The following is a 12,945-nucleotide window of genomic DNA, read 5'->3' on the forward strand; positions in this document are numbered from 1 at the left end:
TCTGCGTTCTTCAGAAAGAGGTCACAGAATAAATAAAAAATTAAATAGATAAACTAGTCAAGATATGAAGCATGAGTTCTATCACGTTATGTTAGTCATCAACATCTCACACTAAATGTAGGAGGGGAACAGAATGGAGCAAACAATAACCTACTAGAGAACCATGAAGAGTTAATTGAACAAGGTAAAAAACACCTCACTTAAAGGAAGCCACATGTAGGATTAAGTTCAATTTCGAACTCAAGATGTCAGAATCTTTTTCAGCCAATACAGAGTGCTATGATTCAAGTGTTCTGGAGGAAAATATCAACTTTTCAATGGTCCCAACTGCACAACCACTAGTTTCCTCTGGTCCAATCTACAGTTTGAAGGTCCTGAAGTTTTCCATAGCTACTCATACGCTACCTAGTGCTAATGAGAAGCTGTTATGCGTTATGCAGGGAAACATCCTCTACACTGTTCAAAATATCCCTTCTTCCCACCAATAACAACATTGACACCCTCGAGAATAAAGTGCTGATGACTGACACGAAATATAACAGCTGATTGGAAGCATATGAAAAACAGATGAAGAAAAAAAAAATTGTAACACAAATTGTATATTTAATTGCCTCCTAACAGATGTCTTGGCAGCACATCCATCGGTCCAGAAAAGCAGCAGCCGATTCTCTAGCTATGGGTGAGATCTCCCTTCAACAACTGGTTGTGAATATGAGTTTCCCCATTAAGCTCAAAATCGATGCATGTTCTGTTTTTTCTCTTTTGCTCTCTTGTTTTTCATTTTCATTTCCCATATTTTTGAAATATTCTTTTGTTTTTAATTAAAACTGTGAAATATTCAGAGAAATAGGGTAGAGAGAGAGGAGAAGAAGAAAGGAGGCGGTGGCAGCCTTGTAGAGAACACTAAAGTCCTGGATTAGGGTGAGGCACGAGCCCCCCTAACCCTTTATATTAGCTTAAGTGAGTTGTAGAAGAAAAGACTCATCTACCCCTATAACATGTACACCTTATATAGCCATATATACAAGCCCAAAAATTATGAAAATTGAACCATAGGCACTTCTAAATTTCCTCAAACTAAAGACACTCTTCTAGGTACAATCAGAATATTGTGAAATGACCAAAATATCCTTCTAGTACATTTAACAAATATAATTATCCAACATTCAAAAAAGAAAAAAAAAGTAACTTATTGTACCTTCTTTCGAGCTTCTTGGCACAGGTAAATGGCACTGAGATTGATCACAAGTAGTACTGATGCTTTCAGAGAACAGGTATGGGTTCCCATCCCGTCTTCTGCATGAAGACTCCCTCAATCCAGAATGAGTACCTTCAGATTCAAATTCTGGCCTGTCAGAGGATGATGAACCCCTATCATCTATATTATGATTTAGAGCATGACAAATTCTCCCTTTTCCAAGAAGAAGATCACCATCTGAAGAAGAGCTTGGACACCTCTCTGGCAAATTAAGCTTCAAAAGATTGCATGACTGATTAACACTAGTCGTACTTTTTGAGATTGACTTCTCAGAAGAGCATGATTTCAAGCATATCACTGCCCTCGATGGGTCTTCCTTTCCACCATGTGATCTTATGAAGGCAGGTGAATTTTTTGCAGTTTTACAAAGACCATATTTTGTTTGTTGTACAGGATTATGAACATAATTTGTGAAGGTCATGTCTGAAAAACAACCATCCCCGTTATTCCCCAGCGAAGTGGTATCACTTTCCATTCTGACCCACTTACCTTCATATACACTCCTGTCAATAGAGAACTTTCCAGCATCAACATTAACCTTAAAGGACCCCCCATAAGATAGTGACCAAGAAAAAGGCGGGAGTCTAGTGCTTTGAAATGTTTGCACACCAGAGTAGGCAGGCATCGCAGGTGTCTCAAGTAGAAGAGAGCTCAAATCCAAGGCTGGTGGCAGAGACAAATGGTCAAGAATGACTTTTGGCTCGTATAACACACAGCCAATGTCGCGAAGGCACTCCAAATCCCCAAGCATCCTACAAGAATCCTGGAGGTTTTATGATAGAACAAATAATGATCAATGGCAATTAAAGCTATTTCTACTTAAAATTAGCTGAATAAAATAAGAATAGCTCTTTATATTTACCTTCTCCAATGATGCTACATCTGCTAAATTTTCACCACCACCCAAATTTGCCAGACAGGATTTTGGAATCAACAAGTTAGAAACCTTTTCTTTGCTGGCTTTGCTAGTAATCTGCACATTAGAAACCTTTTCTTTGCTGAAGTTGCTAGCAATCTGCACATAGTCATTTCCTGACTTCAAGCCCTGCCAAGGGAAAGAACAGAGCAAGCCTTTCTAACTGAAGACAAGATACTTCCATTTGTATTGGCAGCATTCTTCTCTCTGTCTGGATACACATTAAGAATTTTGTAACTACCAACAAGGAGTTCACTCAGTGACAGCTCACCCAAATGCTTTGTGGAATGGTGAATATCTTTCTTGATAGCACATTGTCCTGTTGAAGAGTGAAAATATAAATTTTCTAATACTAAACAGTTTAATCTGTCTTAAAGAAAATATGTACTTTGAATTAATTCAGGAAACATTATTAGGGTGTAAGCCTGATATTTCCAAGGATTTTAATCAAAAGCTTATACCAGAGGATAGCCATTATTTGTTGATCTAGGCAGATACACAAAATTGGTAGAGAAGCTTATCAGTTGTGTCTAGACATCGCTTCTTCAGAAAGTATCATCAGATAGTTTATGCAGGTGCCTAAATTTTTTCACTGGGGGGCAATTGTAGGGATTATGAGATATTTGAAGAAAGTTCCAGCCTCCAGGCCAGGGCTCATATAAGTTCCAGCCTTCAGTTCTTTTATTAAATACTGAGAATATTGTTAAAAGAGAAGCATATATAAAAAAGTATAAGATAATACAGAAAAACCAAAAAATAAATAAATAAATAAATAACATTATGAGCGGAAATGTCCAAATGGATGAAAGTCTGACAATAAAGAGAGAAATGAAACACCAATCCATGCTAGATTATCTTCCCTTGAATTACTAATTTGTACTGTATGAACCTATGAAATCTGTAATATATTAGATAAAACACCATGGAGAAAATTTCCCTGGCTTCAACCAGCAAATGACCAGAGATGAATCACCCTTCACAACCAAAGGTTAGAAAAATACCAAAGGTCAATTCTAATCCTAATCTATAGGTAGAAAAGACACTCAGAGAACTGTGCCTGGGTGATTTCATAATTATATTAAATTATATTATTCCTAAAAAGTTTTTTCATAAAGAAGCATCCCACCACTAGACCTTCTCTAGTCACACATCATCATCATCAGTGCCTGTCCCAATACGTGAGGGTCAACTACATGAAATATATATCTCCCTGTTGATAGTTATGAAATCTAATGCAAAATACAAACACAAAACATTAAAATTGTACCTCCACTGACTCAGCCAAGGAAACAGGCAATAGACACGGACAGGACTGCCCTAGATCCTCTTGGTCCAAATTAATTTCAACAACTTGTGAAATAAAATAATTGAGGTAAGACATGCAATTAGAAAGATCACTATTATCTCCTTCATCCATACCATTGTACTCTCTAAACAAAGGATTCTCTTATATCCTACCATCTCAATGTTGTCAGTGTTCAACCGAGCAAGCCAATTGAATCAGGTTCATCCAGAACCTCTCTTCTCCAATTCTAATTTTGAAAAGCAGATAGAAGGTAAACAAACTAATTGACTTAGCTTGAATACCAAATCAATGCAGCAGCCTAGCCAATTAGACCTCTCCCTCCCTTCGACTTGCAGAGCAACTAGGGGAAAGACCTCGCCCATGCGACCATCATGTGGGAGGGCAGGGGCCAACCCCCCTCATGCTGACAAATGGGAAAAGCAAGATTGAGCCTTCCTCCCCCACCTGAAGATTGAAAGGAGACCCTTTTTTTACTTTTCTAAATTTTAAATTTAATCCTGTTTGTGATATTATCCTGAAACAGCCACCAGTTTCACCTTGAACAAGAATAGTCCACATTTTAAGGTATATCGCTCCTCCAATACTGACAATGTTGAATTGCCTACAAGATATTATTTTCAGCTTTCTTCCTAAAATGTTATATGTGCATTCAATTTATGTGAAATAGATGAGAAAGATTGACCATGTCAAACAGTCTTTCCTAAGGCATACTCAACAAAACGTTGTGCATTTCATCATAATATGTGCCAAAATTATATCTCCAATTATGTGGAAGTTCCGAAATAGCTATTACATACAAATTTTGAGGCTCTTCCATAGATTGTTTTTACCCATATATGACCAATTTAGTCATATCATCTATTCTTTTTAACTTAGTTGTATCATCTGTAAAAGCTGTTGCGTTACAATCCACTACAAATGCATCAGATTTTGACACATATAATGTTTTATCCATGTATGCCTTAAAGTGGATCAAGCCCTTTGCTCTAGAGTTTCACCTGGTCCTAGTTAATGAGAGTTGCAGACCTAAACATTCTCTTCTGAGTGTCTGTTGATCTATATAATCTAAAATTGAATCTGAGACCTCATCTAAGATAACAAAATTGTTTAAGGGAATCTAAGACATGTGAAATATTCACCATTCCCCTTCTCATTATAATAATAAGAAAAAAGCATGTGGGAAACTTTGAATTGAGAAAGAAAAGTGGAAGAGCAAACCGATTCCGAAACCATAATACAAAAATTTCATTCAGAAAGAGACCACCATCAATGTATTCATGTACTTTTATTTAGATTAAAGATCAATGCAATCATCTTCCTCCCACATTTGTCCTTTTGGCACTCTCATTTGTGAACTCTTTCCTAGCTTAGACATCCCTCATAATGAATAGCAAGATTTTGCCGTATCCAACAATCAACATTTTGGACCTCAGCTATATCCCACTAATAAAGCAAAATGGAGGGAACACCTGATATGGACCAATTCCTTCTCACATGCCTTGAACAAGCAAACCTTCACCAAAAGATGTTTCATAAAAGTCTTACCCATGTTTGTCCTTTTGATGATTACTTGCAATGTCCCATGTACGTATGTTTATCATCTCCATGTCCTTCAAGATTGTGTGCGTGCAAATATGCTTCTTATATCTAGAGAATAGGTTGGCCCATGGCTGTTGACAGCAAGTTAGTGAGCGTTGCCCTATAACAAGTGATATCAGAGCAAAACTTAGTGCAATGTCAAGTGACAAAAGTGTCTACTCGAGTCTGCCACTTGGATTGGCTGCCTTAAGCCTGAGAGGAAAATGGATATGAAAATGAGAATGTGTCTTCTCCTCCATGGAGGCATTGGGATACTTTTAAGGAAATTTTAGATATTACCTCAATTGTTTCTTGTGTTTGGACCCACATTCCGAGATCCACAAATTCGGTGGCAGATATACTTGCCAGACAGGGAGCTACCCTACAATCGCTGGTTGTAAGGGAAATGCTCCCCCAAACTTTGTATTTCTCCTGTTTTATTAATACATCTTTATCAAAAAAAAAAAATGGATACGACAAGGTGAAAGTTGCATGAGAGGCAACATCTTAGAAGGAAAGATCTTGGCATTCAGTGATAGCAATCACATGCTTGGAAATATGACTTAGATGGCTATGGACAATAAGTGATAGTATTGTGTCTTTATAAAAAAAAAGGTGATAGTATTGTGAATACCACTAGTAATCTTGGCACAGTGGTGATGCATCACAGCGTGTAATACTTGGAACAATCGATCACAGCAATGAAACAGTCCTAGGTAATTGTTCAAATAGTCCACATCGTGACGAGAATACTCACAAAATAGCTGGGGAGAAAATGTTATGCACCAATTATTTCCCCGTGCCTTAGACAAGCAAGCTTTCACTAGATGTTTTACAGCCGTTTAACCTATGTATGCTATTCTCATAGTTATGGGCAATGTCCTAGCCTCCTAGGTACAGACCTTCATCATCTCCATGTCCTTCTGAAAGATGTGTGGTTGTTGGTATGCTTGTGCCCATCATAGAATAGGCTAGCCCATGCTCATTAGCAGTAGGCTACTGGCCACTGCACAGGGGTCTTCGGTGACCATGTGATACACCAGTACAGGTGAAGATGATCAACTTTCACTAATCTCTAAAAAAAGAAATTTTAACTTCCTTGTAAGCATTTATTTTTTTTAGGAGGATAATTTTGATTAAAGAGAGAAGAAAGAAGACACTATGACATGCATCCAAGGGCACGAAACATCTGGAAAGCAGAATAAGATCCGTGAACAGGGATGAAATGAAAAATGAGAAGTAGCATCATCTAACCATGGAATATGACAAAAGTACATGGTTTCACAAGATTCGTCCTCAAACACAGATAGAAAAAAAAAATTGGAGAGCAAGTATGTCAAACCATCACACATCTCCTTCCCAAAGAATGTACATGGATAATAAAATGAACGATGATTTTTTTAAAGATAATAATGATAAATAATAAAATGAGCCAAAAAAATATGTTGATTGCATACCAAGAATGTTGCTTCCTCCACTCATTGATTTAAAGCTTCACAAACCAGCATTTGATATTAAGGGGGGGTTAGTCAACATTGAAGTTGAAGTTGAAGTTAGACTTCAAATTCAAGACAATGATTTGATTCAACTTCAACTCTTCTTTGGGTGTTAGTGTAGACGAGTTCAAGTGCACAGGAAAATAGATTCCAGTGTTAGTGCCCCAAAATGAAAAATATGATATAAACAAGTAAATGAGTAACTTTTTATTAATATATTAATATACCAAATAAACTATATTATATTAATTAATGATTAAATTTTATAATAAATTAATATAATAATTACGTGTGACTAGAATAACTTATAAAAAATAAATAAATAAATTATTTTTTAATAACATAAGATATATTTTAACATTAAAAATCACTAATTTTTATAGTATAAAAATAAATATAATAAATAAATAAATATATTATTTTATCAGTAACATAATATATATTTTTACATATTATTAATTAATAATATATTGCCCCAAAATTTAAAACCATTGGTTTAATTACTTATAACAATGGGATAATTAAACCAAAATAATTGATCAAATGTTTACTTTAACAATATTTTAATTATTAAATTAATAATTTAATACAGTAATTAAAAAATGAATATACTGAGTAAATAAAAATTATTATTTTATTAATAACAAAAAATGAATTATTTTACAAAATAAATATAATGAAGCTATATAAATCACAGCATCGTCTTCCTCACGACGACAATAATGGCGGGAAACAACGGTGGGCCAACAGGCAACGGCGACGAAGGCGGCACTCCAATGGTACGCTGAGAGGGAGAAGAGAGGGAGGTTGAGAGGCTCTGCGAAGGAGCAGCGGCACAGCTCTGCGACGGAGGCTCGACGATGGCAGCTCTGTGACAGAGGCCGAGAGGGAGAAGATAGAGAGAAAAAAAAATCGAGGGAGGAACGCCGAGAAGGGAGAAGATAGAGAGAAAAAAAAATCGAGGGAGGAACGCCGAGAAGGGAGAAGAAGCCGAGAGGGAGAAGAGAGCAAGAGAGGGAGATGAGAGAGGGAGAAGGGAGACGAAGCCAAGAGGGATAAGAGAGCGGGAGAAAAAATTTCGAGAGAGGAAACCTGAGAAGGAGCACAGAGCGCAAATGAGGGAAAATATTTTGGTTAGAGGAGGCAAAGACGCATCCCGCACGAGGCTTCAAACGAAAGATTTGGAAAATCGGGCTGAAACCCAATTCCACCGTTTTAGCCAGAGTAGATGACCTGTTGTTTTCAAATGAGCGCCAGCATCATTCACCACTAACGGCCTAATCGAATGAACTATGTAATACGCGTGAACTTCATTTCAAGTTCATTGTTGACTAACCCCCCAACAGTCAAAACTGGTCCTACATGAAGATCTAAAACTTCTTTTATCAACTTGACTGCTATTTTGCCCACACTTCTGTTTGACCATTCAAGATTTAACTGAAAATGATAAGCAATCAATGAATTTTAACTCAACTCCGAATTATTACCGCATCTATAGCATAGCAGATGGTCAAGCCAATTGAAACCAATTAATGATTTACTTGTGTAGCATGGCCTGCAATGATCATAAGGACAATTCTGATAGCAAGAATACAATCACCATTTTCAACAACATAAACATCGAACCTATTGCACTACATCCTATATGAAGAAAATAAATTGAGATCAAAGAAAGTAAGCTAGTTAACAAAAAGATCATAAATGTAAGAAGGAAGAGGATCCAGCTCATATCCACTCTACAGGATATGACTTGTAATTTTCTTTTGAAATAGTGAAGAACTTTTATTACTTTGCTAAGATACAAGATAATAAGTTAGGCTACAACGAGGAAGGAGTCTCAACTAACAAGGAAGGTTTAGAGACACCTTGTTTAACCAATACATCCAAAATATTATTTGTGGCATGAAGCACGTGTAGCCATGACACAACCAATGAGCTACATATGATTTTGATTTCATCAAATACATATCCAAAATGCCAAGGAGCAGGGAAACTTTCATTTATCCAACTAATTGTTATGGCTGAATCACCTTCCGCTAGGAGTAATACTGAAATCTTCTGCTTGAATAGTGTTATGCCTTGGAGCAATGCTTTAATTGCTGATTTGGCTGGATATGCAAAGCCAATAGGACCTGAAAATGTTAATAGGATGGAGACCCCATACCCTCTAATTACTCCCCCAATACCCTTAGAACCAAGGTTACACAATGAGATACCATCAAAATTGAGTTTGAGGGAGCAAGGAGGGGGAAGCATCCAATAATGGGGAAGGTTGCAGGTATGGAGAGAAAGTTTCCAGAAAACTGTTAAATTGTGGAGCCTAATCAACGCCTAACACTGAGTCAGTACACGGATCGACCTTCACGGTAAGGTCATCGTGGGGGTTGGAAGGGAGGCGGGGCGCCCCCGAAAGGTCCACGATATATTGATTGTTGTTTCATTAAGGGCATTTTGGGAATTTTACTCTTGTAAAGCGGTTGCCATGGTTGTATTTTTGTGTTTGTTTTTCCTTTCTTCCGCAGTTATTATTATTGCTCTCGCTAGTTTGGAATTAGGGCGTCTAATTCCTAACAAAAACTCCAATACCTTCTAATGATTGAGAGGGTAAAGGCAGAAGCCCTTTATAGGTCTTGGCCCAAATCAAAATTGCTTGAAAGAGCCTCTCAATAATTTTGCCGATGGATGAGAACTTTTTTTAAGATGTTCTATTGTTGTGTTCTTTCCAAATAAACCAAGGTACAGCAACAGCTATCGACTTCTAGATAGCCTTCCAAGCCGCCAGTTACACTGAGCAACACAATCAGGAAAAGAGGATGGGAAGTAAAACTGGATGCCAAACTTGCTGAAAACTGTACCCAAAAATTGTGAAGTTGAAGGGGCAATGAATCATGATGTGGTCTAGAGACTCTTTTTTAGAGTTGCAAAACTTGTAGAGAGAGTTTGTCAAATGACAGCCACGTTTTCGGAGGTCATCAAGCTAAGGCTTTTTTTTGGGCAGCTATCTATATAAAATAGAGTACTTTTGTGGTCCCACTAGTTTCCATGACAGGGATATTCTGCTTGGGTCCTCAGTGGGAGGCCCGAAGGCCAGCATGCAAATGAAGACTCGAGGGTCTAAACTTAGCTGTCCTTGCCACCATCCCTCATAAATCGGTTCTAGCTTTTGTAGAAAATAGCAATTTCACCTGCTTCTTGATCATTAAGATCTCATGTAAATTGAAAATTCCAGGACATCCATTGTCCACTCTCTCTCTCTCTTATATCTTTGATGTATGCAGTGTTTTGCCTACTACGATTATGCAGCCTTGGGAACTGGTCTTTAAGGATTTTTTTTTTAAATAGTGCTGAGTTATATTAAAGGTTTTTACAGATTTAACCACCCGACCAGAGAATATGACTCGTAATTGAGCATTGCCAGCGCCCGGTCAACAAGGAATATGATATTTAATAAAGGACTTTTATAAAGTACTTTATCAAATATGTCAGTATACATATTCCTCCCAAGGAATATGATATTTGGCACAGGTTCTGCCCAAGACTATGTAACTTCACCATAAAACTGCCACAACCACTTAGAAAGGAAGCGACTTGTTCTTTGTCAATATGAATACTTATGTATAGGCAATGATGTGAAGGCCAGTGAGACAGAATTTATGGGTGGGCTTGGATTGGAAGGCATTGGATAAAAAAGTTGTCTACAAGTACTTCAAGCTAATTTATGGGGAGCAAAGCAAATTCAAAGCATCAAGGACAATGTTCTTCATGGGAGCCCAAGTTAGGGTATAATATGGTGTGAGTTAGGTTGTCAGGGATTCTTTGAGAATTTTTAATTAAGAGATGAATTTTATAATTATTATGTGTGCAGGGAATAGTACTACATTTTCATAGATTCAATAGTTATAAATAGTTAAGAAAATGCGTGAGAGGAGACAGCCAGAGAAGATCCCTAAATTTATGTTTTATGTTCTCTTTGTGTTTTTTTATATGTGTGGTTCCCAAGCCAAACCCATTGTTTGTTCCACCCATCTCCACCCAAACTAAGAATCAGATCTTTTCCTTCTTCCTCCCCACCAACTGCAAATCACCAATGTTAGGCCTCCTAATTTCAGCTGGTCATTTGGGAGGAATCTAAAGACACAAAACTAACAAAAAACAAAGTTAGAGACAAGACGAATAACCTCTTAACTATTGTCTCAAGAAGTTGCTGGTTTTCAGGTTCATAGAGCAAAACTTGAATTTCTGGTCCATTTAAAACAAGTCAAGATCAGTTTGTTAATTACCAGCAGTCTTCGGCCTTGTTAAACCAGAGGAGGTCCTCCCAGAAGCAATCTTTTTATCATCACTTCTTACTAGTTTAGAATAGTCTTCCAGCTTTTTTATTCTCCGTCTCTTGGAACAAGCATTACCACTAGGCAATTTCTCCACGCTTTGCTGTAATCGTTTGCAGACACTTTTTGACAAAGAAAGATGAATGTGAGGCAGATAAGTTACAAAGTGTACACACTCAGAAACAGGAAGCGTGCAAGTCCCATCAGACTCCCTTCCTATGGCAACAGAACTTTGTTCCAGATGATCATGAGAGCTTGCTGTATCTGCAATAATACAATCTCTTCTTAGCAATGAAAAAGTGAATCACCTTCAAAAACAGAGTGATGTAAATTTTAAGGTGATCTATTTTCTGTGAGTGACTAGGCATTTCTTTTCTGCATTGGTGGTAACAGATTGAAAAGTTTGGGCCTACTTATAGCTTTTAACATGATTGTGATCACTCAAAGTTTCACTAGAAAGTAAAAAGACACGATAAATATGTCATCTAAAGAAAACAATTGATGGAACGAAGGAGCGACACCATCCAGAAATATGTCAGCTAAAAAATTGCAGCGAGATGAAATCGACCGAACCTCCAGTAAAGGAGCAGTAGGCAGTGGACAGATTTCTAATAATGGCGGCATCTGAAGCTGAATCTCGAGCTCCGAAACCAAGGCCTTCCGGTTTAAGAAGTTTTGAGATGACAATGTTTGCAGGCAGCGGCAGCTCCATTGCATCCATGAAGAACGAAATAACAACAGGATAAAACAGCTTTAGGAACCTGAACAGCTAGAGTGGACAACAAAGCTCCCCTTTGAGTAAATCAGAACCAATTTGGCGAAGATAGATGCCGTATTCTCCCAGTGGTGCAGCTCTTCGTCCTTCCGTGCAGATGAAACCAGGGATGTACGGGAGTTGGGTGAGAAAACAAAACGACAGAACGGAAAGGTTTTGGACAGGAACTGACCGTCACATAAGTCAGCATGTGATAAGCGGAGGAGGGAACGAAGAGAGCGGGAGAGGGGATACAAGAGGTAATTTTCGGGCTTCCAGACAAGGAAATGAATTTTGTAGGGAGGAGTGTAAAATTAAAGTAACCCTTAATAAAGTTTTTTTTCTTTCCGATATATACAAGGATTTACGATAATCAATCGATTTCTACAATCACGCTGATCTCCCAATTTTGAATAATCTATTTACTGTAATTTTGATATTCTTCTCAATCTTATAACAGTTGAGATACGTAAATTGAAAAAACTTCATTTCCCAATGGTTTGAACACATCAGCAAACTGATTTGTCGAGTACCCTCTTGTATTTTGTCACGAATAAAATGACAATTTATCTCTCTGTGTTTAGTTCTTTCATAAAAAAAAAGGGATTGGTTGTTATATATAAGGCAATTGTGTTATCATGATATAATAATGTTGGCTTCAGATATAGTATTGTCATCTTTGTTAATAATGAGTGTAGCTAGGATAATTCACAGCATGTACATGTCATTGCTTTATATTCGGCTTATGTTGAGGAAAAATATATGTTCTCTATTATTTTGTTTGCCAAAAAAAATAAAAGAAGATCCCAAAAAAACAAAATAACCCGTAGTAGATTTATGAGATATTGGACAACCATCCCAATCCGAATCAGAAATAACTAGCAAAGATAAATCATTTTGAGAAGGAAAAAACAAATCTTATCTTGGACTGCTTTTCAACACACGCAAAGGCAGTTTGTGTGGTGCATACATGAATCTAATTAACACATGAACCGAAAGGTAATATCTGGCTGGGTAGTAACCAAATAAATTATGCGACCAACAAACTACTTATACTGAGATGGATCTTTAAGCATTTCACCTGAATTCAAAAGTTCTGTTTTTTACTCCATAGAAAAGTTCACAGGTTTAACACCCAAAAAGTCATCATCTTTTAAAATTTCCAAAGTGTATTTTTGTTGCAAGATGGAAATACTTTTTTTGACAGAGAAACCTCGATGCCCAAAAAATACTTTAAATCACTTAAATCTTTAATCCGAAAATGACTATGCATAATTTTTTTGAAAGCTAATATAGCATTGACATCATT

General features: G+C 37.1%; 1 long non-coding RNA gene across 1 annotated transcript; it reads right to left on the reverse strand.

Moving 5' to 3' along the window:
• Positions 1-2,427: 2,427 nt before the first annotated feature.
• On the reverse strand, positions 2,428-11,572 carry LOC137953305 (uncharacterized). The gene is made up of 3 exons (XR_011112367.1): positions 11,456-11,572; positions 10,835-11,146; positions 2,428-2,493 (listed from the first exon to the last, which is right to left on the reverse strand). It is a non-coding gene; the product is annotated as an uncharacterized lncRNA (long non-coding RNA).
• Between the last annotated feature and the right edge of the window lie 1,373 nt (positions 11,573-12,945).

This window comes from Aristolochia californica, unplaced genomic scaffold (assembly GCF_029961685.1).
Source record: "Aristolochia californica isolate CCGP_79_NKW_82.1479 unplaced genomic scaffold, dmAriCali1.0.hap1 SCAF_1, whole genome shotgun sequence".
In the NCBI taxonomy this organism is placed as follows: Eukaryota; Viridiplantae; Streptophyta; class Magnoliopsida; order Piperales; family Aristolochiaceae; genus Aristolochia; species Aristolochia californica.